The sequence below is a fragment of the Macrotis lagotis genome, chromosome 3, assembly GCF_037893015.1.
Source record: "Macrotis lagotis isolate mMagLag1 chromosome 3, bilby.v1.9.chrom.fasta, whole genome shotgun sequence".
In the NCBI taxonomy this organism is placed as follows: domain Eukaryota; kingdom Metazoa; phylum Chordata; class Mammalia; order Peramelemorphia; family Peramelidae; genus Macrotis; species Macrotis lagotis.
The window spans coordinates 191526687-191552312 of NC_133660.1; the positions used below are offsets into that span (position 1 = coordinate 191526687).

A 25626-nucleotide genomic window follows, 5' to 3' on the forward strand; every position below is an offset into this window, starting at 1 on the left:
TGTTTAGAACTGAAGTTATACCACTTTTTAGGGAACTAATTCCCTTGGGATCAGAAGTAATACTATTCCTTTCGAACATTGCTTCTTCTTGACTGAAACACCTCTTCTTTGTCCTTGAATTGTCCTTGAATACCCATAGAAGTGGGTATGAGCAATGAGTTTGTTAAATTGCATCCACTCCTGTATCTAATGCTTACATGGGTATCCCTTGCATTCTTTTTATTAGCAGTTGCCAGTTACTGGTTGCTTTTCCTATTTCTAGTTTGATAATGCCCCAAATTGCAGCTGTTTTTGTCATGATCACCCATAAATGTTCCACTTATATGGGCTCCAGATCAGTCTTTACCCCATGCTACAAATCCCTTCTTCTGATCTCCTGCGTTGTTTTGGGCTGGAAGAATATCTCACACTAACGATTTTTGGCTCTGTCATTCTAGAATTTTGTTTGATGTGTTATTTCAAGTTATCTTGAGAAGAATATAGGGAGATTTTGGCTGAATATTTCCCTTTACTCTACCATCTTGATTCTGAACAGTAAGGCATTATTTGATTACTCAAATTTTTTTGGATAATTATAGATTTTCATTTATACAGAAATATATTAGTTAGTATTAATTGAATAGCTCTCTGGAAAAATAAAAGTTTGAATTATACATTTAAGGTTTAGTTAGTATTATTAAGATTTCTCCAATACTTTCTTAAGTCCAGATAACAAAACATCAAGCCTTGAGTTGTAACATTTGTAGACTCCCAAGCTGTAAATGCTCACACTGAATATAAAAACCATCAGCTCTTTTGAGCCAGTCTCTGTTGTCTGTTGTCTACCTTATATCTCTGCATCTAGAAGACCTTAAAATGTTCCAGGATATGATGCAATCAATGTTATCATGGTTAGGAGAACATTAAAGACTTCAATTACAGGATTCCTCCTTGATTTAGACTTCACAGAGGACATTTTATGAAACAGAAACCTATATCATTGCTAAGGAACTCCCCCCAAATTGCATGTGTCTGTGTGTGTGTCTGTGTGTCTGTGTGTTGTGTGTGTGTGTAACTGTGCTTTCCATTTTTTTAGTGCTATTTCTACTTCTTCATGAAATACATCAGGGATTATGTAATCCACTGTCATTGATGGAAACAATAGTGTTCTATAATAATGACAGAATGCTTCCAATTTTAATGTGTGTTTTAGTCTCTCCAATATTATCCTTAAATAATATTATGCTGATTTAAGTCAATTAGGTCTCCCAAAAGGTTTCCATAGACTTGTATTTTTCTTTCTACCACTTCTTGTAATTTTACGAAATGATATAGCTCAGAATTTTTTTGATATGCTCAATAAGCTATTAAAATGAGGTGAGGTTCTAAATAAGTATTTCCTCTGGCTATTATGTCTCTTTGTTTGGTAAACTATCAATTGTTTAATGGCCATCATGACTTCTAGACTCTTTTGATCCCCTTGTTTTGTCAAGTGACAAGTCAAATTTCCACAAGTAATGCAAATGAATCTGATGTCTATTATTTTATTCATTTCCCATTTTTTCAGTAGTATCATTGTACTTTCATTTTCATCTTATTTTTCTTTCTTATCATTTGTGATTGATTTTGATCTATACTCCAATAAGTCAGTAGTCTTACTGTTTGGAGACAGTTAATACTAAAATTTCATTTCCTATCTTTTAAAATATGATCAATTTTATCTATTTCCTGATACCTTTAAATGTTCATCATGTCCAACACTAACTCTTTGAGAGAAAATATTCACAGCTGTTCAAAGATATGTGGTATCTATGTAAGCCATATTTTTAAAATATTACTATTTTGTTACAACAAAAAATCTGATTTAATGCACATGTTGACTTGCAGATTCTTATAAATTTCTCTATAGACTATCCCTACTTTTAGTCTCTGTAATAGAACTTGTATGATATTAATATTATCTTCTTAGTGGCCATGTTACACATTCTTTTTTTTAATTTAATATTTATTCTCATTTTGTACAAATATTTTTACATTAATAAAATATTATTGTTTAAGAGTAAATGAAATACCCCCTCCCCCCAAATATATAGACTTGCCTGAGCAATAAAGTAAAAGGGAGAGAAAAAAATAAAATTTAAAAAACTGATAGTAATAATTGTAGGTATGGCTAGGTGGTGCAATGGACGGAGCACCAGCCCTGGAGCCATGAGCACCCGAGCCCACATCCAGCCCCATACACCCAACAATCACCCAGCTGTGTGACATGCAAGCCACCCGAACCCCACTGCCCTGCAAAGACCAAAAAAAAAAAAAAGAAAAAGACCCAAAATAAAATAAAATAGTAATAATAGTAGGTGTTTCTGGGTGGCTGACAGACTTATCATAAAGAATGTGATCCACCCGTGACAGAGTTGTTGGTGTTGGAAAATTTTACAAATTCTTATAAAAAAACAGTGTACTATTAACTGACTCAGTGTTACATGAAATAAAATTATAATTCTGTTACTTTTAAACATACTTTGTGTAAAGTCAAGTTCACCAACCTCTTTATTTTGCTCTATAAGGGAAGATTGTTAGAGATTCTGTCATTTAATTCCAACTTCATTTTTACTTCTGGTTATATTTTTTAAGTAAGAATGTCATAATGAACATGATTTTACTCTTCATTCATTCTATTCCCAATTAAGGGATTGTTAACATGGGGTCCATAGACTTTTTTTTTAAATCAATATTTCAAAATAATTTTCTTTCTTTGAAATCCTATGAGTTTTTTTTTATTTGAGGTATTTTTTTGCTTTCCATATTTAAAAATATTATTCTAATAAGAGATACAGAGGTGACAACAAATAAAGAAGTGATAGCCTCCCCATATTTAGTCAGAATTATTTTTAGAAGACATAAATAATTCATTGCTGAGTTAACATCTGAAGCCTTACCATCATAGTAAAAACTACCAGGGTGCCCTGGTGGCAAAGCCTTCATGAAAATAGGGTCTCATCTACAAAGTATAAGAAAAGTTCACTACATATACTTTAATCTAATTTTTTAAATATACTGTTAAAATAACTAGAGGGGTTTTTAATCTTCATTTTAAGGGAGATAAGTCTTGGGCTTATAAAATTAATATTGACAACCACAAAAATTATTAATGGAGAAAAAACCTAACAGTTTTCTGAGAAGCATAGAAAACTTGACCTTTCCCCTAAGCTGATGTTGAATGGTGTAAGTTTTGGGGTTTTTTTGCCACTTCAGCTATGTCAATATCTTTTATAAGTTCTGCAATGACATTATGTTATCCTGGCATTAAATTTTGCTTCTTTGAGATTAAATTCAGGAGCTTGACTGTGAAAGTTTCATCTAGGTAAGTCAATTGTAACAAGGAGATCTAAGCAAAGTAAAAACCAGCATGATCACAAAAAAATGATTTCCTTTAAATTAGTATGTCTGTAACACCCCCAACAACGTCTCCTATAAACCCATATTTTCACTAAACTTCTCCATTTTTGTTGAAGATTTTTGTTGACTATTCTTCCAATCACCCTTGTTTGTGATTTCAGTCATCCTCACCTCTTCCCTCTCAATCCACTCCCATATCTAATCAGTTGTCAATTTTTATCAATTCTATCTATAGAATATTTTTCACATCTGTCCCCTTGGATAAATATACTACCATAATTCAGAAACTCATCACCTCTCCTCCAGACTATTGTGATAATCACCCAGTTGGTCTCTGAGTTTCTAATTTCTTTCTCCCCTTGGCGTATGGCTATAAAATAATCTTCCTAAGACAGACCTGACAATATTATCTTTACTCTGAAATCTTAAATGACTCTCTCTGACCCCGGGAAAAGGTATAAACTACTCAGCTAGTCTTTAGTCCTTTATAACTTTATTTCTCTAGAGACATACCATATTACTCCCATTCAAGTATTCTGTTACAGCTAAATTGGCCTGATGAATTTAATATCGTCTACCATGTCTCTCCTTATCAGACAACATTTGTCTCATACCTAAGACATATGTCTTCCTAAGTGATCCATCTTAGATGGATCCCTCCAGGAACAGAGTTAAAATTTATTAAAAATATTTCCTAAACTACTTAGTAATTTTTATTCTTTCCCTCTTCAAATTATCTGTACTTACTGAATGGTGTAATTATTGTTTTCCCTAAATAAAATGTACATTCATATTGGCAGGGAATTTTTTCTTTTTTTTTTCCTTCTTTTAACCAGGGAGGCAGAGAGGGAACATGTCCAATTTGACTCAAAGTTCCTGACATGATTCTGCTTTTAGAAATGTGCTGATATGTATTAGAGAGGCCCTGCCCTCTGATTTACAGCATGTTTATGTTTAATGATTGTCTCTTAATAGCTTATTGTACAATTACAAAAAAGGTTTTAACTAATTGTTAATCTAGAAATAAGTGTGATTATACAAAATGCAGATAGATAAAAAATATTTTTCCCCTAATGTGTTCCAAGAGAAGAAGAAATGGTAGAAACCACAGTCCCACAAAATTGTCCTTGTGGCTGTAACCTATAGTTCCTTCTGTTTGTTCTATTTTTGTTGTGCTTATTCTTTCTTTATCTAAAGTTAATGTCTATTGGAATTAGGATGAACCATATAATGACCTTTTGGATTTTGAATTTGGAATTTAGAAGAGTCATCAGAGGTCCATCAAAAATCGTCCATATCATAAACCACTGGTAATTGAAGTAGTTAAAACAGATGAAAAAGCCAGCCCTGAGGAAAACAAGCTGCTCGATCCAACTTGGTAGTAACTTCCATGTGCCTGAGACAGTATGCCACATTAATACATGGAATAATTTTCCTTTACTATAATGATAAGTAAACAATGATTATGGTGGTAGTGAGGGGATAGTGTTTGATAGTTGTGAACTGCCTTTCCCCCAGGGACCAAGTGAAAATGTAGATGGAAAACATTCAATTAACATTTGCGTTCATTTATAAAACAAGAATATTTAATGACAAGAATGCTAAAGTATGTTCTAGCTCTAAAAATTCTGTGCCCTTTTAAAATAGGATGTGATATCACCCCATCTTTGTTAAAAAAAAACTTGATGCTAACTAAAACTGGGAACCTCAAATCTTAAATAAATGTTTGGTAATAGAGTGTTTTGGGATAAGAGATTGTGCAATTACTTTCAAATTATATTATGTAAAGAGATACTTTGTCTACCTGTTTGTGATATTGACCCTTATATACCTGAATTACTAATCCATTTCTTTATGTTTTGCTAGACAGCATTTGCTTAACTATTCCTCAAATCAAATGAGTCTTTCATTTCCATCCTATTCCTCTTTTCCTATAATGTGTTTGGATACAATAATTTAATAAAATTCACCTCAGGTTTATAGCCAAAACCAATACATTATCTGATTTGTTTTTTAAAAAAAGATCTTTTTAAAACAAGGAAACATTTCTCAATTTACATGGAAATTATTTGAATTGTGATTTTTAAAGTATGTTTTCTTCCATGAAAGAGGATGAAAAATTATGCCATTGATCAAGGGATTTAATGAATAGTTATCTTGATCAAAGAACAATTCAATTAAAGGGGTTTGCCAATCAGTCAATAAACATTTATTAAGCATGTACAATGTGTCAGGCACTATACTAAACCATCACAGTTAAAACTTGAAGTCAAAGTCATATGGTATTATTCCTGTTTTTTATAGGTATGGGGAGGAATCTTACAGAGTGTCAGATCTCATTCAGTCTCCCAAAATCTAGCCATACATAGAATTATGGGTTAAATTCTATTTTATTATTAAATGAAATGAAATGCAAAATTCACTATTCATTCTGAAAAGGAATTGCTTTAACTGTGAGTTATTAATGTTGGTGGTTCAGAGAGATCCCCTCTCCAGTAATGGATTATGCAAATATTTTAGAGCTGTCCTTGCCCTGGGTTCTAGGAGAATTAGGCATTTTGCACATTCTGCTGAAAATATTGAACATCAATTTACATTTCCAGAATGTATCACATCTTTACGCATGTTCCTTGGTTGCCCTTAGAAAAAGAACAGTTTGTGAAGGAATTATATTCAAACATGATAGGTGGAAAATCAACTTTCTCCTATTACTATTTTTGTCAGTATCAATAGGATTTCTAAATACTGCAGCATATTCTAATTTGAATCCATGTGACCTGAAAAAATGAGAATGGATAATGAAAGGCATGCTGTTCATGTATAGAGCCTTAAGATTTAGGATGAGTGCTGAGCTCATATAAAATGAAAATACATTTTAAAGTTCAGGAAAGGACTGATAAGAAATAAAGAGGTCAGAAAATCATTATTCTTGATAAGTCTACTTTTCAAAGTATTTCTCAAACCAGCAAATTGCCTGCATATTTTTGAAAATGCTGAAAAGGATTATTTCAAAATATTTGATAGATACTTTTGCCTGCATAAGATATAATGGATCTCATTCCTATTAACTAAATAAAATTAGCAATACTCCCTATACCCCCCCCAAATAGTATCATTTACATCAAACAAGCTGAGATCAGAAAACTCAGATACTTTTAGAATCTGATCTCCATATTTCTGGTCAGAAAGACTTGCAGATGTGCCCTTACAGCACAAGAGACAAAGGAATTTCACTGTCCCATGTCTTTACTTTTCTCTGAGTTACACAAACTCCTACAAATTGTCCAGTGCCCTAAAATATTCTTATCCTTAACAAGCAGTTGACTTCAAAGTTGGTATTTTAATAGCTATTATAATAGTAATAATAGCTATCATTTGTTGAGAGTCATATGCAAATTCTCAGTTCTTACATATGCCCCTCAGGTAGTGGCTTTTTCTCTTTAATTTTTAATATTCCTTTTATTTAATTATTTTTGGTAGAAAAATGTTTGAAGAGAGCAGAAGCAATCAATCTAACTGTTGCCTTTCAAGTCATAGTTTTAGGCCTAGGAACATGCTTTAGGGATGGCAATAGAAACCTCAGATTAAAGTAGGAGTAGATAACCAGACCGGTGAGGGAAGTAGAGATGATCATATATTAGTATTCACTGAAGAAACAGTGATGAATCGGTGGGATGGAAAGAAGAGACTGAAATGATGAGAGAGAGAGAGAGAGAGAGAGAGAGAGACTAAACTTATTCTGTTTGGCCTCAAAGGGCAATTCACAGCAATGGGTAGAAACTGCACAGTCAAAAGAAGAATGAATTTCAATGTAGAATCTTTTTGCAGGTGCAAAAGTAAAAAAAAAAGATATTCTCCAGGTGATATTACCTTTCGTTTTACACAGTAATAGCTGGAAGCAATGGGGTAAATTTTTTTCAAATGATAGACATTTGACGTCTGCTTCTCCATACATGCAATCTCTTGTCAGTTTATGCCCTTTCTCCTGCTCTGCTACGTCTTCCTTGTGATGTGATCATATTCACTCAATCAAACCAGTAATTTTCAATTAGATAGATAAACAGATCGATGAGAGATAAAAAGGAAGATAGGAAGAGGTGATATGTTCAAACTCTGATTTCAAATCTAATTCTCTTTCTACTTTCTGTGACCTGAAGACCTTTTACCACAACCAGAGTTCTCTTGTGACATGCCTGGTTGTCTCCTTTTTCTGAAGTTCCCTTCTTCTCCAACTCTGGAACTATTTCATCTTATTCCACTCAGGATGGAGCATATAGGTGAGAATGCTTTTAAAGAGAGTATTTTGTCCCAGGTTGGAAATATCAGCTACTGCCCAAATTTGTAGGATCAAAACTGCTATTGTAACAGAATCTTTTTGCCCCAGTCTATCTTTCCATGCTCCTTTGGATTCTACTGTTAAAAGCTACCTTCTCCCTTTAAACACAATAAAATAAGAAGAAAAACACAATGCATTTATCAATGACTGGACTATTAGATTCTGCCATGATCAATGAATAGATTAGGGAAACAGTAGGATGAATATCTCATCTGCCCCAAAACAGTTCCTGTATCATCTTCAGATAAGCCTGTAACCCTGACTAGGACAAAGCAACTAGATATGCCAGTAACTATAGCAAAAACCCAGCTTTAAGGACATTTACCTCATCTTCTTCTTGCAATAACCTTTTGTGAAACTAAAAATTAGGAAAGATTATTCAGGGTACAAGTTCTCAATGCAGGCAACAGAAGTGTCAGAACCATTTCAGTTCAATAAATACATACAAATTACCAAATACGTTCAAATCACTGTTGGATATTGAAAATATAATGACAAAAATGAAACAGCAACTGTCCTCAGGGAACTTATACTTTAATGACCAGATAAAATAGAAGTTGCTTCTGAGAGAGAATGTTATGTGATAGAGAATAACATGAATCAAGATTGTCAAGATAATAAGAATTACAGGGTGGGGAGAAGTAACTGATACTTAGAAAGTGTATGATTGTACAATCCAATAGGATATTAAATTAAAGACAAAACAACAAAACCACAGCAAAAAGTTGGGGAAACTTAGCTAAACTAAAAAGAACATTCCAAAAGTATATTTCATGAAATATGTCTATGCTCTGGATCTCTGAAAGGAAAGAAACAGAATAGAGTAGTCAAAAGAATGCTAGATTGGAAGTTAGAGGAATAAAAATATCAGTTCTATCCTAATCTAATGAAATACTCAGACTACACTTGGCTTTTGAAGCTTATGGAATACTTTATACATAAATTAGTTCCAATTGTTTCAAACTAAGCCCACAAAGGATTTTAAGCAACTTCTATGTATTGATCATTGGAAATATAAATATGAGCAAAAAGGAAAACAGTCCCTACCCTTAAGTGCTCAAATTATTTTTTTCCTTCAAGTCCAGTTGTGGTTCTTCATGAGCAAAGAAGATCATGACATCAGTTACATAATGGTATGACATGCACATTGTGATGATTATAGTGAAGGGAATGAAGTGCAAAAATGTCCTTCTCACTGCCTTTTCCTGAGCCATTATCACACCAGGGCCTGAAATAATAGAAAACAGTTTCTGCTGATGACCTGGATGCTGTGGGAGTCCTTGACTTTATGAATAAATGTCCTTCCCATTTCAGTGAGGCACCACAGTGTTCCCAGCAACACAGGGCAAAGCAACAGTATATGATTTTCTGACAACATATTGGAGACATGTTATATTATTTTTTTCAAATTTATTACTTATTTAATGCTAACATTCTGTTTTTCAAATTTGGAGTTCTAAATTCTTTCTTTTTTTCTCTCCAGTCTTTCCCTGACACAAACAAAATGATGAATGTGAAGTCATGCAGACATATTTTCCTATTAGTAATGTCTTTAAAAAGAAAGAAAAATGGGCAAGCTACTTAACCCCATTTGCCTTGCAAAAACATAAAAAAATGAGTATAAAAAGAAAAATAAGGTTATACACACACACATACACACACACACACACAAACATTTTAATTTGAACTTGAGTACAACAGTTTTCTGTCTAGAGGTGAATAGCATTTTTTCTATTTTGCTTTGAGTCCTTCAAAATGATCATTACAATGACACTGTAACTCTGTACAATAATCTCATGGTTCTGCTCACTTCACTCAGCCTTAGTTCATGTAAATTTTTCCAGGTTTTTCTGAAATCCACCTGCTCATCATGTCTTACAGAAAAAGTATTCCATTCTATTCATATGCCACAACTTATTCAACCATTCCCCAATTGATAGACATTCCATCACTTTCCAACACTTTGGCACTACAAAAAGAACTGTTATAATTTTTTTTGTTTATGTAGGTCCTTTGTCCTTTTTTATGATCTTTTTGGAATACAGACGTAGGAGTGGTATTGTTGGATCACAGGTATGCACAATCTTATAGCCCTTTGGGAATAGATCCAAAATGTTCTCTAAAATGCTTGGATCAGTTTACAATTGCACTAAAAATAAAAATACCTTAGAGTCCCAGTTTTCCCAAATCTGTTCCAACATTTATCATTTTCCTTTTCTGTGATATTAATCAATCTGATAGATGTGAGGTACTCCCTCAGATTTCTTGAATTGGCATTTCTCTAATCAATAGTGATGTATAGCTACTGATAAATTTGATTTCTCATAAAAAATTGCTTGTTAATATGCTTTGACCATTTTTCTTGAGCTATGACTTTTTTATAATTTGATGTAATTCCCTATATATTTGAGAAATATATCATTATCGGATTAACTTGCTATAAAGATTTTTTGTTAATACTTCAGTGTGTGTGGTGTCTTTTAGCATGTGTGTTTTTTCTAATTTTTTCTTTTAATTAGCTCATTTTTTGCTTAGAATGAAATAATTGCTTTGAAGGTTTTTTTCATGAGCTGAAATATTAATTGGAACATAAATAGTTTAAACTTTATTGAGTTGCTTATGTTTTCTCTTCCATGTTTACCTTTTTATGCTTCTTTTAAGTCTTGAGTTTGAAGTTTCTGTTCTGCTCTGGTTGCTTGTTTGTTTGTTTGTTTTTTCCCTGATGAATATTGGGTTGGTTATTCTTGTTTGTAATCCTAGCTTTGTTGCCTTCCAAAATGTCAGAAGTGCTTAAATATTTTATGATTCTAATTGTGGCTCCATGGTATGAGAAATATTTCTCCTTGACCGGGGAACTCTGAAATTTGGTTATAATATTCCTAGGTCTTTTCACTATGGGAAGTTCTCTTAGTGGATTATTTCCATTTCTATTTTTACCCCCTGGATTTAAGACATCAGGGAATTTTTCCTTCATAATGTTTGAATTGTATGTCTAGATTCTTCTTTGACCTTGGATTTCAGATTGTCTAGTAAGTTTAATTTTTTTCCCTCCTCTATCTTGTTTTTCAGGTAAATTGTTTTTTTTTTTCTGATGAGACATTTCAGATTTTATTGTTTCTTGATGTTTCATGAAATCATTAGCTCATACTCATCCAATTCTAACTTCAAAGGAATTATATTCCTTAGTGAGATTTTTGCAACTTTTACTTCCATCTTGTCAATTCTGCTTTTTAAGGAACTCTTTAAAGGGAATTTTTTCATTAATTTATGTGTCTCTTTCATCAAGTTGCTAATTTATTTTTTGTGATTTTCTTTAGTTATTCATTTCATTTCCCTACATTTTCTCTACCATATTTATCTCTTTCTTTAATGTTTCCAGGGTTTCATGTTCAATTTGCCTCCAATTTACATTTGTCTTTGAGGTTTTATTTATAGCAATTTCCAATATTGTTTTCTTTTACTGAGTTTGCATGATTATCCTCCCTGAAACTCCAGTAGCTTTTCATGATCAAGTCCCTCTCATTTTCTTAGCTTATTTCCTGACTGTGAACTTCATTTTAACTTGGGCTCTGCTCACCTTGGGGTGGGGAGGAACTGTCCCAAGCTTCAGGGTTTTTTTTTGTTTTCCGAGCTAATTATGTGAGTTTGCAAGTTTTCAGTATTTTCAAGTGTTATGATATAAGGATATCTAATCACTGCTCTGGTTTTTATTCAAAAACAGTCCCTGCTCCTCTGTAGATTCAAATACTAGTGGTTCTCCTCCCCTCCACCCCGCCTGCCCTGCCCTGCAACCAGGGCCCTTGCTCCCTTGTCTCCACCTGGAACAGTATATGGGCAATAGTAATGCTAAAGAGCTCCCGATCTTGCACTTAGTGATGACTCAGGATTCCCTATAATCTCTTTTTGATCCATTGCCCAATTCTTCTTTACTATTTCTTGAGGCTACTATGCTATTACAGTCACCTCTAAGGTCCCCTGCTGGTGTTGCCACTGTGTGCATTCTGGACACCCAAAAGGGTGTCACAGACTTTTCCTTATAACCTCCAATGTTGTCTTAGGCTTATAGACCCTTTTGTTGGTTCTGCCACTTCAAAATTAAATTTGAGATGTTATTTCAAGGTTGAGCAAATGTTGGGAGAATTTAATTAATTTGCTGAATCTATTCTACCATCTTGGCTCTGCTAAGAGCTCACATTCTAATCAGTTTTGAATTTTTTTTCCAATACTAAATTTTGCTGCTTAAATTTCATTCTTAGTAAAGGAAAACTTCTGATCATCATGAAATTCTACTGTCTTCACTTTTTTCTCTTTTAAATATATAAGCTACATATTTTTATTCTAGTTATGATATTGCAGAATTATGTGTTTAATTAGCATTTTAATTAGCATTCCATTATTAAAAATATTTTTTAGCCATATGAATGTATTGATTTGTAAGAGACTAGACTACATGTTTTACTCTACCCAAATCCCTGGGAATAACATTTGGACTTATTTAAGATAGTGTAACTACAAAGTATGGGATGCCAACTGCAAGGGTATTCTGAGAAGTAAGGACCTGACAAGGAAGTATATCCATGAATCAAATTAGAAGCTTAAACCAAAGGCAAAGGATTTCAATCATCTGCCCTCCTTTGACTATACTTAGTGACCCTATCCAGTAGTGAAGTCACAAGAAAGTTGCTGTATACCATGACTGAAACAATACTAAGAAAATTGTGACTGATTGTGCACTACCAAAATTTTTATTAGCTGACGCAAGTTATGATGGCTTATTTCCATGGCTAAGTGAGAAACAAGTATCCAAAAATATAGGAAGAACATCACAATGAGGTACCTTAAAAAGAATAGTGATCATTCAGTCAATAGTAACAGACATGGTACCACAATAGGATATTATTAGATTAAATGGCTTTTTGGTTTTTGATCTATGAGAAGATGAAAAGATTGGGTCAGGTAATCTCAGAAGAATATTAGATGACAAAAAAGAAAGGGATTATTCATTTCACAGACTCAAAATCAAGAAATATTTCAGATATACGTTCTAAGGTGAAAGACCATAGTGACAAGAGGTCACTTCATTCAAAATTTCTAATTAAGAAGAAAAAGTATAACTGAGGGAAAGACCATTTTGGAAGAGGAGAAGGAGGTATATTAAGAGAATCATATTTACTTCACAACTTTGGCACTGAAGGAATATTTTAAACTAGTCTTTCAAAGATTTTGGGTCTCCCACTCCCAAGTTCCCCTTATTGTCAAAAGAGAAAATAAAAGTTCTTGCAAATTTCTCCAGTCGTGTTGACAGATCAATAGGATGATATTTATCAAACACTTTGGATTCCTTGGAGGGAGAGGTGCTATAAGAATTTCAAATACTAAATGCATGGATGTAGAAGATGATTTCCCTCATAACCCAATACCTTCAAGGAATTACTCGAATAATGGAATCTCTCCAAACAGAATTGAATAATGCTAAACAAGCAGTCTTGAAAAATTTAATATTTAGCATGCTAAATTTGCTTCTTCACCATGAAAACTCTCCTTTCACAATTCCCACAATCTGCTTTTCTTTGTTCTATGAGCAGCCGAAAACAGGAGTCTTTATCATACATCTGTGTCAGGATTCCAAAGGATAACTGCTTACATTTCCTAAAAGCACTTATAAATCTGATGGGGTATTTTTGCATACCAAAAGAAACTATTAGATAGCTTCAGTTATACTGCCCTTTTACCTCCTATACCCCCTGATCAACACATTTAGTTTTCTCACCATTCCTTCTACGGACTTTATATAAAAATACTCACTTTCTTATATCACATCTTCATTGGAGTGATTGGACAGAATTTCTCATTAGTGAATATGCTGCATTCCTTCATGTTAACTCAGAGAGGAAAAGTCATTTAATTAGTCTCACAATTTTTTCCCCAGAATCATGTTGTATACTATGTAGATGTATAATAACTGGTTATTATGAATGAATGATCACAGAATTTTTCGGTCCTGAAGTGATAGTGTTACTATTGCTATTCCATGTAAGTCATATTTTCAGTGAAACTAGAACACTAAACAACTACTTCTTGTGACCACATGATCCACTGAATTATGTCCTTACTCAATCTTTCAAAGAATTACCTCCAGTTACATTTCTAAAGGCTACTTATTAGAGCTAATGGAATGGTTTTGTTTCAGTTCATTGAGTAACATTTTTTGTATCACATACCTAAATGTGGTAATAATGAATATAAGTAAAAGAGCTTTATCCAGTCCACCTAGTAGTGCATAGTTTGCAATCTAAGTCTAGCTGATCTTCACATTCCATTTAGGATAGAGTCACAGTGAAAAGAAATGAGTTAATGTTACATGTAAATTTGTCCTCTAGGAGTAAACTACAAAGAATTCCCCAAAGTGTAAATATTAGAGATCCACCCCCAATTCTTGAAATAATAGAGTTTGAATATTTCAATTAAATTTTTATCAGCTTTATATGGAATCTCTTTTCTGGAATGAAAAATGAATAAAAACTTGATTTAATGAAATCTAGAAGATTAATAGTTTAGGAGTACAAAAGTGAATAAAGAATTTTTTTCAGTTGGATGGAATATAAGTCAAGAGTCATTTATAAAGTCTCTGCTTTTCCCCAAACCAGCAAATTCTACAAGACTTACTTTTTCACTTTATCTTTTAATTGAGTTGAAATCTTCTGAACAGCATAGTGATTATCTTTACCTCTATACCCTGAATACAAAGATAAAAGGCAAAGAGATCAAGCTAGAGCTTACTTAAATCTTTAACTTTTCTTTCTTGTTGATAATTCAGTAATTCTGGAGAAGTTTGATGACCTGAATATTTTGGGTCTGCACCCATGATTTCTTCAAAATAGGATATTGCTGGGAAGGAAATTCCTTCAAACAATTCAGATTGAAATGCATCTTTAAATTCAGTCTTTAATGTTTCTTTGATTTGAATATAATATTTTTGTGTTCTACATGCATTTCTCAGGTTATTATCATAAAAATCTTGTGAGGCAATGGATCAAGTGTACCTATTTCAATATGAAAAGTGAGGAAACTGAGTCTTGGCAAAGATCATTTAGTGACAGAACAAAGATTTGAACCTAAATTCTACAGTATTATATACCATTAGTCTTCTGATGTCAAATGAGTGTTACATTATTCTACACTGTTTCAAATTTATATGTAGTAACTTTAATAGATTGTGCACTAAAAATTTTAGCAGTCTTGTATCAATAATCACTTATATTTGCCAAATCTCTTTAAGCCTACAAAGTCCTTTGACCAAATTGACTAAAACAATTTACTTTGAGCCTCAAAAGAAATAAAAGGGATATTATTATCCCCATTTTACTGATTAGGTAATTAAAAAGCTCTGAGATGTTCAGAGATTTACCTGTGGTAATATAGCATATAGTAAAGGTCATGATCCCAATATTCCTCATTCAAATTCTAGAATTTTCTACCACATCTTGCCTCTCACTAGTAAATTTATCAGATAGAGCTGGAAATGTATACATACTTTCCAAATGAAGAGGATTCTACAACAGGTATCAGAATCTCTTGTTCTTGGGTTCATGAAAGATACCTCATTAGTAGAATAGCAAGAATATAAGGAAGTGAAACATATATGAAAACATTGGGGGAAAGGAGAAAAAAAATAGCTATAACTGAATAATCAGAAGGTATTTCCTAAAAATGTACTGTTTATATTGTAATAGAAATTATTGATATTAAAATGATTTTACAATCAGAAAAGATGTTAGAGATCATTGTTTATGAAGACCTTTAAAAAGCCTTTTAATATCTTAAAGATGCTGTAATAAAAAAAGAAAGTGGGAGCAAGAAGAATGCAGTAATGGGATATGTGTGAAAAAACTGAGGAATCAAGAAAGAATCAGATTGTAAAAAAAGAAGGGGGGCAAATATTGGAGAAATGGGACCAGTACGAAATATTACTAGAACTATACTTTCATCAAGGTTATCATAAAAGAGAGAACATTCATTTATATGCCCACATGCATGTGCCAGATTTTGGGATAGAAATGCATTCAGTTCAATAGAGATACAGCTAAGAATTAAGGAAGTTAGGTGATTCTGGGATCAGAGTACGGAAGACCTGAGTTCAAAAACAAAATGTCAGACTTTCAGTAGCTGTGTGAACCTGTGCAAATCACTTAAGCTCTAATTTATTCCACTGGAGAAGAAAATAGCAAACCTCTCCAGCATCTTAGCTAAGAAAATGCCAGAAGAGAGAGTTAGGAATAAGAAGAGAGGAAATGGAACTATAGAAAGAGGATAGTTTCAGAGAAAGATTAATTACAAGAAAAATAAGTCTTAGAGTTGGATAGTAGATAGTTAAGAAAAAGAATTTAAATGGGTAATTTAAAATAAGTAAAGCGTCTGACTCTAGCTGCTACTCTACCTGGCTCTTTTGCTCTTTCTTGTTGTCCCCAGTGTCTCTGCAATCTCTGCATCATGTCTATTAGTGATGCTGGATTCTGGAAGTTACAATTTGTGTGGGGGCAATCAGCAAAGCTGTTCCTATTGCAATCAAAGCAACCAGAGCTATAGATAAGCATCACCAGGTTACGTTGACCATGGACAAACAATTGATTGCTCTTATGGACAGAAGGAAGTTTCAAGTTATGGAAAGAGTAAATCAGATTATTCACAGTCCTATAGCAGTTAAGAAAATCCAGAGCAGAGTTCACATGGCCAGAAAATGTATGATAACCAATGATGGCAAAACATAAATTCATCAAGATGCCAAGATGGAAGAGTGCCTTTTTCATCATACATAATCTAGTCAGCAAGAATATAATGTACAATCAGGCCAATGCCAAGGTTCATATGGTGAACAGTTAAATCACAATCAGCAGCAAGCCTCATATAATCAAAACCAGCTGTCCTTTCATTCTCAATGGGAAAGATACACAAGATGATCATCATGATATGAGTAGGTAAGGAGAAGCTAATAGAAGATATGATAGGTAACAAGAAGGAGTTGGAGGACATGGGAGATATGACAAAGATAGAAGTCCTGTGACAAGATCAATAGTTGGTGACCACAGTGACTTAATAAATTTTGGTGGTCATACGGATTCTTCACAGAAAACAGATGCTGATTCAGAGTCTTATAATACAGACAACACCATAATCTTTGTTCAAGAACTTGGAGAAGGAGTATCAACTGAACAAGTTGAGAACTTCTTTAAGAAAACAGAAATTATTAAGACAAATAAGGAGACGGCCAAAATAATGGCACATCTTTATACAAACAAGGACAAAGGTTAGCCAAAAGGAGAAGCAACAGTGCCAATTGATGACCTTTCTTCAGCTAAAGCTGTAACTGATTGGTTTAATGCTAAAGAACGCTATAGCAATTTCATCAAACTGTCTTCTACCACACTACAAGATCCAAGTTCCTGAGAGTAGGTGGATGTAGAGATTCACATAAAGGATACAGAGGATATGAAGACTTTCAGGGTGTAGGTGAAGATCCCAAAAGTCTTTACCATGGTCTTAATTCATCTTGTGGAAATATTAACTTTATCCAGAGTAATTTCTATAATTAATATAATGAACCTAGACCAGAAAACTCTCCTTTTTCAGAAAGAGATTTCTGAGGGAGAGATTATGGTGATGAGAAAACAACAGAGGGCAGGGTGGCAGAGGAACAGATTTAGTAGAAGGTGGTTATAGAGGAGTTTCAAGTGGTGGCAGTAGCAGTAGTATTGAGTGGACTGGTGGTGGCAGCTATGGTGGTGTCCTAAGTGGTGTCTATGTGGGTGACTGAAATGGTGATGGAGGCAATGATTAGGAAGGTGACAGAAGTGGTGATGGCATTGATTATAGAGCTGAATAAAGAGATGGCTATGGTGAAGACTAATGTAGCAGCTATGTGTGCGACTGTGATGGTGGGTTATAGTAGAAACTATAGAGGTGGTTATAGTGACAAAAATGCATAACTGACAATACTGAGACCATCTTGATTGTTTCTTTGCCTTTGACATAGTTGATAGTGAAGTGCCAGAGTTCTGCTTGCTGCTTTCCTTGTGGCATCTTTTCTAGTAGTAGAATTAAGTGACAGCTGTATTTTGATTTGGGTTGGAGGGATACAGCTGTTTTTCTTTTAGAAATATCCTTTTATGAAAGTACTGGGAGGAAGGAAAAGGAGATGAAGAAGAAGCTGAGAGATGTCACATGAGTCAAGAAAAAGCTTTTCCAATGGAGTGGAGGGGGGAAGGCAAAGGGGAATGAGTGAGCCTTCATTCTCATCAGAAATGGCTCAGGGAGGAAATGACATAAACACTTAATAGGATGAGGAAATCTATCTTGCCCTGGAGAAGGATGGGAGGAAAGGGATGGGATGGGGGGGATGGGGGAGGGAAGGGGGGGAATAGGTGACAGAAGAGAGGGGAAGATCAAGGGAGAGTGTACTCAGATTCAACACACTTTTGGATAGGGTCAGGATGAAGGGAGAGAGAGAGAGAGAGAGAGAGAGAGAGAGAGAGAGAGAGAGAGAGAGAGAGAGAGAATAGAATAAATGAGAATGGGGAGAAATAGAGTGGAGTTACAGCTAGTAATAGCAACTGAGGGAAAAAATATTGAAGCAACTTCTCTGGTGGACTTATGATAAAGAAAGCAACCCACCCCAGAGACAGAGCCATTGAAATCTGAACACAGACTGAAGTACAATTTCTATTTCTCTCTATATATTCTTGAGGTTTCTCACCTTCTGGGGGGTGGGGGATTATGTTTATTCTTATAACATTCAACTTACATCAACGTATGGCATGGAAACAATGCAGAGACTGTCAAACAGCCTTCGGGGAGGGAGGGAAGGGAGGAGAGGGGAAAAATTGCAGAATTCAGAGCCTTGCAAAAAATGATGGGAACATACTACTATTGTATATAATTGGAAAACAAATAAATTGTTAAAAAAAAAAAAGAAAGGATCACAAATTGGCAGTTGTGTGAGGTCACATTTGAACTCAGGTCTTCTGCCTGCAGGCCTGGAACTCTATACTGTTATCAAATTACTCTAAAAATTATCCATTTTATCTTCCATGATCCGTTTTATATGTTATCTGGTGATGCATGTTTCTTCACTCTAGATAGATTTGTAATCATGTTCCATTACATTCATATACTTGTTCAGCTTTTGCTAAATAATTGCACATCTGCTTTGTTACCAGTTCTTTGTTACAACAAAAAGTGCTTCTATAAATATTTTGGTTTATATAGGAACTCTCTATCTAGTTTATGATCCTATTAAAGGTGAAATTGAGAGCCAATATTCCCCAAAATTAAAAAAAGAAATATTCTTTTAAATTTCTCCTTTTTCATTTCTAAAGTTCTTCCCAGACTTTGACCAATCAAAAGCTGAATACGTTGTAAAATATTGCCAAAATCAAAAGTATTTGATAATTCTTCAATAAAGGCTGCTGGTGTGGTTCTTTAATTATTATTTTTGTTGAAAAAATAAAATAAATAAGGAGAGAGAACAAAAGAGTATAAAAGAATGGAAGAAAATATTGTAACTAGAAATGTAAAAGGGATGATTTCATTCATAACATAGAAGAGGATGGAAGAATGTACTAAAATAGAAAATCCAACTATAAGTTGCTTATAAGAAACATCTTTGAAACATAAAAATTTAGGCAGTTATAAAAAGGACTGGAACAAAATCTATTTTAACTCAGTTAAACAGTCAGCAAAAATAAAAGCAAGGAGAGTAATTATGATTTCAGATGAAATAAGAACAGAAGTACCACTCATGTAAAAGAAATAAAGAGAGGAAAACTACATTTTACTGATGATTTCCAAGTTGAACTTTGTAGGAAACTAAGGAAACAGGTAAATATAAGGCAGAGGGTTGGGAGAAATATTTTTAATTGGTGTTTTATTTTTCCAAATACATGTTATGAAAGTTTTTCAACTTTCAACCATATGCATATGTGTATTTTTAAGTTACATAATTTCCTTCCACACTCCCTTTCCACTCTCCTCCCCTCAGTGACAGGGGAATATTATACAGACACATTTCTGTTTAACATGTTTACATATTAGTCATTTTTGGTATGAGAAATTAGGAATAAGGGAAAGAAATATATAAGAGAAATTTTATAAAAAGTGATTATAGCTCCCCTTCCTTCTCGCTGCCCAGTTTCTCGGATAGTAACTACACGTCCCGGTGACCCTTTCTAGGCAGGCAGTGCAGCATGCTAGGGACTGTAGGCAGATCCCGGATTGCTGGAAATGTTGAGGAAGAAGTTCTACCTCCCTGCAACTCACAGGTCTTTACTTACACCTGTGATGTGGGAAAAAGAGAGAACGTCTACCTAACAGCCAAAAGAGTCCAGAAGGAAGTTGGAGAGGTCTCAGTCCTGGTTAATAATGCTGGTGTGGTCTCTGGGCATCATCTCTTGGAATGCCCTGATGAGCTTATTGAAAGAACCATGATGGTCAATTGCCATGCACATTTCTGGACCACTAAAGCTTTTCTTCCTACAGTGCTGGAGATTAATCACGGTCACATTGTGACGGTTGCAAGTTCCCTAGGATCGTTCAGTACTGCTGGAGTTGAGGATTATTGTGCCAGCAAATTTGAAGTTGTGGGTTTTCATGAATCCTTGAGCCATGAATTAAGGCTGCTGAAAAGGATGGAATTAAAACAACATTAGTTTGTCCTTACCTTGTAGATACTGGCATGTTTAGAGGCTGCAGAATCAGGAAAGAAATTGAGCCATTTCTGCCACCTTTAAAACCAGATTATTGTGTGAAACAGGCCATGAAGGCCATACCCAAGGACCAGCTCAAGATCTGCACTCCTCGCCTCATTTACATTGTAACTTTCATGAAGAGCATCCTACCTTTTGAAGCAGTCGTCTGCATGTATCGGCTCCTAGGAGCAGACGAGTGTATGTACCCTTTCATTGCGCAAAGAAAACAAGCTACAAACAATAATGAAGCTAAAAATGGAATTTAAGAATTTTTCACTCCAGATTGTTATTTGAACCTGAAGACAATTAAAATGTTTCAAGGTGATGCATGTCAGCATCCACCCTGAATCAGCATTTTCTGGATCCTAAGCCTGCTTGAACTTTTGCAAATCAATCTCTGTTTTTTTTTTTATAGATTGTAAATTAACTGACTAGAGTACTTGGAAAATGTGATAGACAAAAATGAACTTAATTAGCTGCCAACAGTGTCCTTTAGTTAGGACACTAAACCAGTAAATTTTTTTATAGAAATGCACTGTTTCCTTTCTTCAGACTATCATTGTTATTGAAAATGAAGAAGAAAGTCTAGAGATAGTAATTTCAGCGTATTTCAGGTGTGTTTTTCTTCAAAATTTCCCCAGGATTTATAAATTCATACTGTTGTAAACTCCTTTCAACCAATTTTTTGCATTTTAAAAGAATAATGGCAGTACTATTCTTATTACTTGTACTCATTAGTTTCAATTTGCAAAGGTGGTGGTTGGGTTGTTTTCATATATGCATGTGTCTTCAACTATTTGCAAAAAACAATTTTTAAATCTCCACCCATTCAAACCTAAAATAATGTTCTTGAGTATTGTGGTAGAAAGCTGAACAGGTCTCTTTTAAAAGTTACAATAAATTTTCTAAGCTTAGTTTCAAATTTTATATTTGAAAAACTTTATTATCCATCACTCTGGAGACCTAGCTGTTTAGGAAGACTTTGCATTTTTCTACCTATGAATTTTGCTGCATAAAGTGTCCTTCCCCCAGGAAGTTGTTGTATTTATATTTCTTTACCTGGACTCATGCCTAAAGTACATAGCAGCTCATGAAAGCAACAGTTTATATAAAATTCCCATTTTTTGTGCCAACTATAATTAGTAAGAAAAAAACTTACTCTATGGAGTTGTGGAAGGGTGTAAAGATTCTTTCAGAAGTTTTATTCAAATTGTAGAACAGCAGATAACATTTTTACAGTAAAGCAAACTATTTTGTGCCTTGAATTTGGTATCTGTGTATTAGTGAAACATTGTAAAAGTGAACTTCTGCCTCTGTATCTAAATGTGTACCATTCACTTGTAAATTACTATAAACTAGTCTGTGATTTAAAAAAAGTGAATATAGTGCTCATCAGATTCTGAAGAATTTTTTTTTGTTTTTTTTTTTCTCTTCATGGGCATAGCATTGTCTATAGCCAATCTAATAGTGTTGACCTAGTTCACTGAACTGCTGAGAGAACCTGCATCCATCAAAGTTGATCAACTTACAATGTTGTCATTAATGTGTAGAATGTTCTCTTGGATCTGTTCCCTTCATTCAGCATCAGATCCTGTAATTCATTCCATGCTTCTTTAGCATCTGAATATTTATGCTTTCTTACAGAACAAAAGTATTCCATAACATTTATATACCATAATTTGTTCAATCATATCCCAACTGATGGACAATAACTCAATTTCCAAGTCTTTCCCACTGCAGAAAGAGCTGCTATGAATATTTTGGAACATATGGGACTTTTCCAATTTTTTATGATTTATTTTGGATATAGGCTTAGTATTGGAATTGTTGGGTCAAAGAGATCATTCGCTTTTATTGCTCTTTGTGCATAGCACATATTGCTCTCAGAGTAGTTGGATCAGTTTACAACTCCACCAGCAATGCATTAAAGTTCCAATGGGAGGAATATTTTCTAGAATACCTTATTCAAATGCAGAACTGCAAAGAGGTCACTTGGCCTGAAGCAGAGATTTTAATAATACTGGTTTTAAATGTCAGCACACCAGATGACAAAAAAAGAGTTACTGTTGCTTTTGTTTGGCTTTGAAGATAAGTTGTTTAGAGTTCTGCTTTACTTTGGCAGCTAAGTGGAGAACAATTTGGAGAAAAAAAGTTCAATTAGAAATTCCTGACAATAATATGGACTAGGAATAGGTAGACCTAATAAGGGTGGTTTCTGTGAGAATCAAGAGAGAGGGAGGAGTAAATCAAGCAGAAATTTGGGAAAAGAAATGAGAGATATGCAAGAGAGAGTGAACAGCTTGAAAAAGAAAATACAAAAATTGAATGATGAAAATAATTCCTTCAAAATCACAATTGATCAAATGAACAAAGAAAATGACTCTTTATATATATATATATATATATATATATATATAGTATTATATCATATATTTATATTTATAAAACTAGACCAGCCTATAGAATTTCTGGGGATTGAATCAAGATGGTGGTAAGCTAGGTGACACAGTAGATAGAGCACCAGCCCTGGAATCAGGAGGACCTGAGTTCAGATCTGAACTCAATCACTTAATAATTACCTAGGTATGTGAGACCTTGAGCAACCCATTGTCTTAAATAAATAATAATAACAAAGATGGTGGTGCAAAACTAGGAAGTTGTGGGAGATTTTACTGCAACAACTTTTAAAGAAACCTCTAAACAGAACTTGAAGTGACAGAACACACAAAAACAAAGTGAAACACGTGCTCAACTCAAGATATCATGGAGGAAATTCAGTAAAAGTTTGTATCATATGGTTAAAAGGGAGAGCTGAAAAGCTAGCAGAAATTCTTAGCTGCAGTATAGCTCAGGTCCAGGTGTAACAAGCCAACAGTATAGCAGTCCAGAAGTGAGGTCCCAACTATAGTTTGGAACACAAGAGTCCTGGGAATGCTGGTGCAATTGATGGGACTGGGTTGGGCTACCCTAATGCAAGGGATAAACTACTACAACCTGAAACACAGGCAATGCCACAGCCATTGGGACTGTACCCCCTCTGCCCTAGAAACAAAGTTCAACTAACAAAATTAGCAAAAACAAAAAAATAGAAAAGCATTAACTATAAAAGGAGATTATTCTAAAATGAATGATAAAAAGACCATCTCAGAAGAGGAACATAGTGATAAAATGCCTATATGTGAAGGTCAAAGAGATTTTTGAATTTGTCTCAAATCCAAAAGGACCTATTGGAAGAACTCAAAAGCTATTTTAAATACCAAAATAGAGAGGAAGAAGAATAAATGGGCAAAAGAAATGAGAGTCATGCAGGAGAATTATGAAAAATTAGCTGAAGAAAACAGCCTTTAAAAGTATCATTAAAATTAAAATATCCTTAAAGATAAAATAGACCAAATGGAAAAAGAAATCAACTTCTTTATTTTTTTACTTTTATTTTTATTGTTTTTGTTTTTAGGTTTTTGCAAGGCAATGGGGTTAAGTGGCTTGCCCAAGGCCACGCAGCTATTATTAAGTGTCTGAGGTCTCATTTGATCTCAGGTACTCCTGACTCCAGGTCTGGTGCTGTATCCACAGCACCATCTAGCTGCCCCCCAATCAACTTCTTTAAAAGTAAAAGTAATGAACAGGAAAAGGAATATAATTCATCAAAAAAGTGAAATTGACCATCTGGAAAAGGGATATATAGATAGATAGATAGATAGATAGATAGATAGATAGATAGATAGATATAGATATAGATATAGATGAGATAGAGATAGAGATAGAGATAGAGATAGAGATAGAGATAGAGATAGAGATAGAGATAGAGATAGAGATATAGATATAGATATAGATATAGATATAGATATATAAAACTCATCAAAAAGTAAAACTGACTACCCAGAAAATGAAAATAACTTATCAAAAAAAATAAAATTACCCAACTGGAAAAGGAAATACAAAAACTAAGAGAATAAAATCCTGAAAATTAGAATCGGAAAAAGGGAAACTGATGACTCTAGGATACAATGAGATGTCATCAAACAAAACCAAAAGGTTGGAAAAATTGAATTAAATGCTAAATACATGTTAGGAAAAATAACTGACCTAAAAATAGATTTAGGAGAGATAATTTACAAATTATTTCAAGTAAACCTGAAAACCATAATCAGGACAAAAACACCTGTATAATATCATGCAGGAAATTATCATGAAAAACTGCCCTAATATCTTAGAAACAGAAAATTAAATAGTCTTTGAGAGAATCTATTGATCACTCCCAGAAAGAGATTCTAAATTAAAACTCCAAGGAATAATGTTATCAAATTTCAGAATAATCATCTAGAAGATAAAACCACTGCAAGTTGCCAAAAAGAAACAATTTTAACTATCAGAGAATCATAGTTAGGATTACACAGGATTTATCAACTTCAACATTAACAAATTGGGGGGCCTGGGCAAATGAACTTAGATTAAAACCAAGAGCCAACTAGTCTGAAGAATTCAGTATATTTTTTTTTCAGGGAGTGGAATATGGATTTTCAATTTACCTAAGACAAGCCTTGGAATCTATATTATTATTGGTTCGTTGTGTCCAAGCATCCTATTGGTTTCACTGTTCAAGGAACACCAGCACACTCAAAATATCTCAAGGGAAATTTGAGCATAACACAAAGTTGTCAACCCATGGTTGTATGACACTTTTTCATCTTTGTGTTACATGGTTGTTCTTTTTTACTGAATGTAACAAAAATGAGGGAATTAAAATGTTGTATTTCATCAGAGTTATAAGTTTTAAGAAATTAAAAAATAAATATAACAAGCAAAGTTCTTTCAATTTTTTTTCACCTATGAATGGAATAAGTATTATTATGGATACTTTGAAAATGTCATTGCAAAGATGAATGTTCAAAAAAAGAGTACAGAATGTAAATTTGTGATTTCCACATTGAACTTCAACCTAGCTGCTCACCTTAGAGAGAACCCTGATTGCAAGTGCCATCTTAGCAACTGATTAGTTGAAATCAACAAAAAATTAGTTATAGGTTGTAGGTTCTTCTAAAGCTATGTGAACTGACTGACTCCCACCATCAAACAGGATGTGGTTATAAATTGATCAAGATGTGATGGTATTTTAGCTCATGAAGCTTGTATTTCTCTTGGGACAGATGAAGGGAGGGTACTGGGACAAAG

The 25626-nt window shown here is 33.9% G+C and overlaps 2 pseudogenes; both read left to right on the plus strand.

The window, feature by feature from the left end:
- The first annotated feature begins 16217 nt into the window (after window positions 1-16217).
- Window positions 16218-17549, plus strand: LOC141519284 (TATA-binding protein-associated factor 2N pseudogene; annotated as a pseudogene).
- Window positions 17550-19953: 2404 nt separating this feature from the next.
- On the plus strand, window positions 19954-20720 carry LOC141519286 (retinol dehydrogenase 10 pseudogene; annotated as a pseudogene).
- The last annotated feature ends 4906 nt before the right edge of the window (window positions 20721-25626 follow it).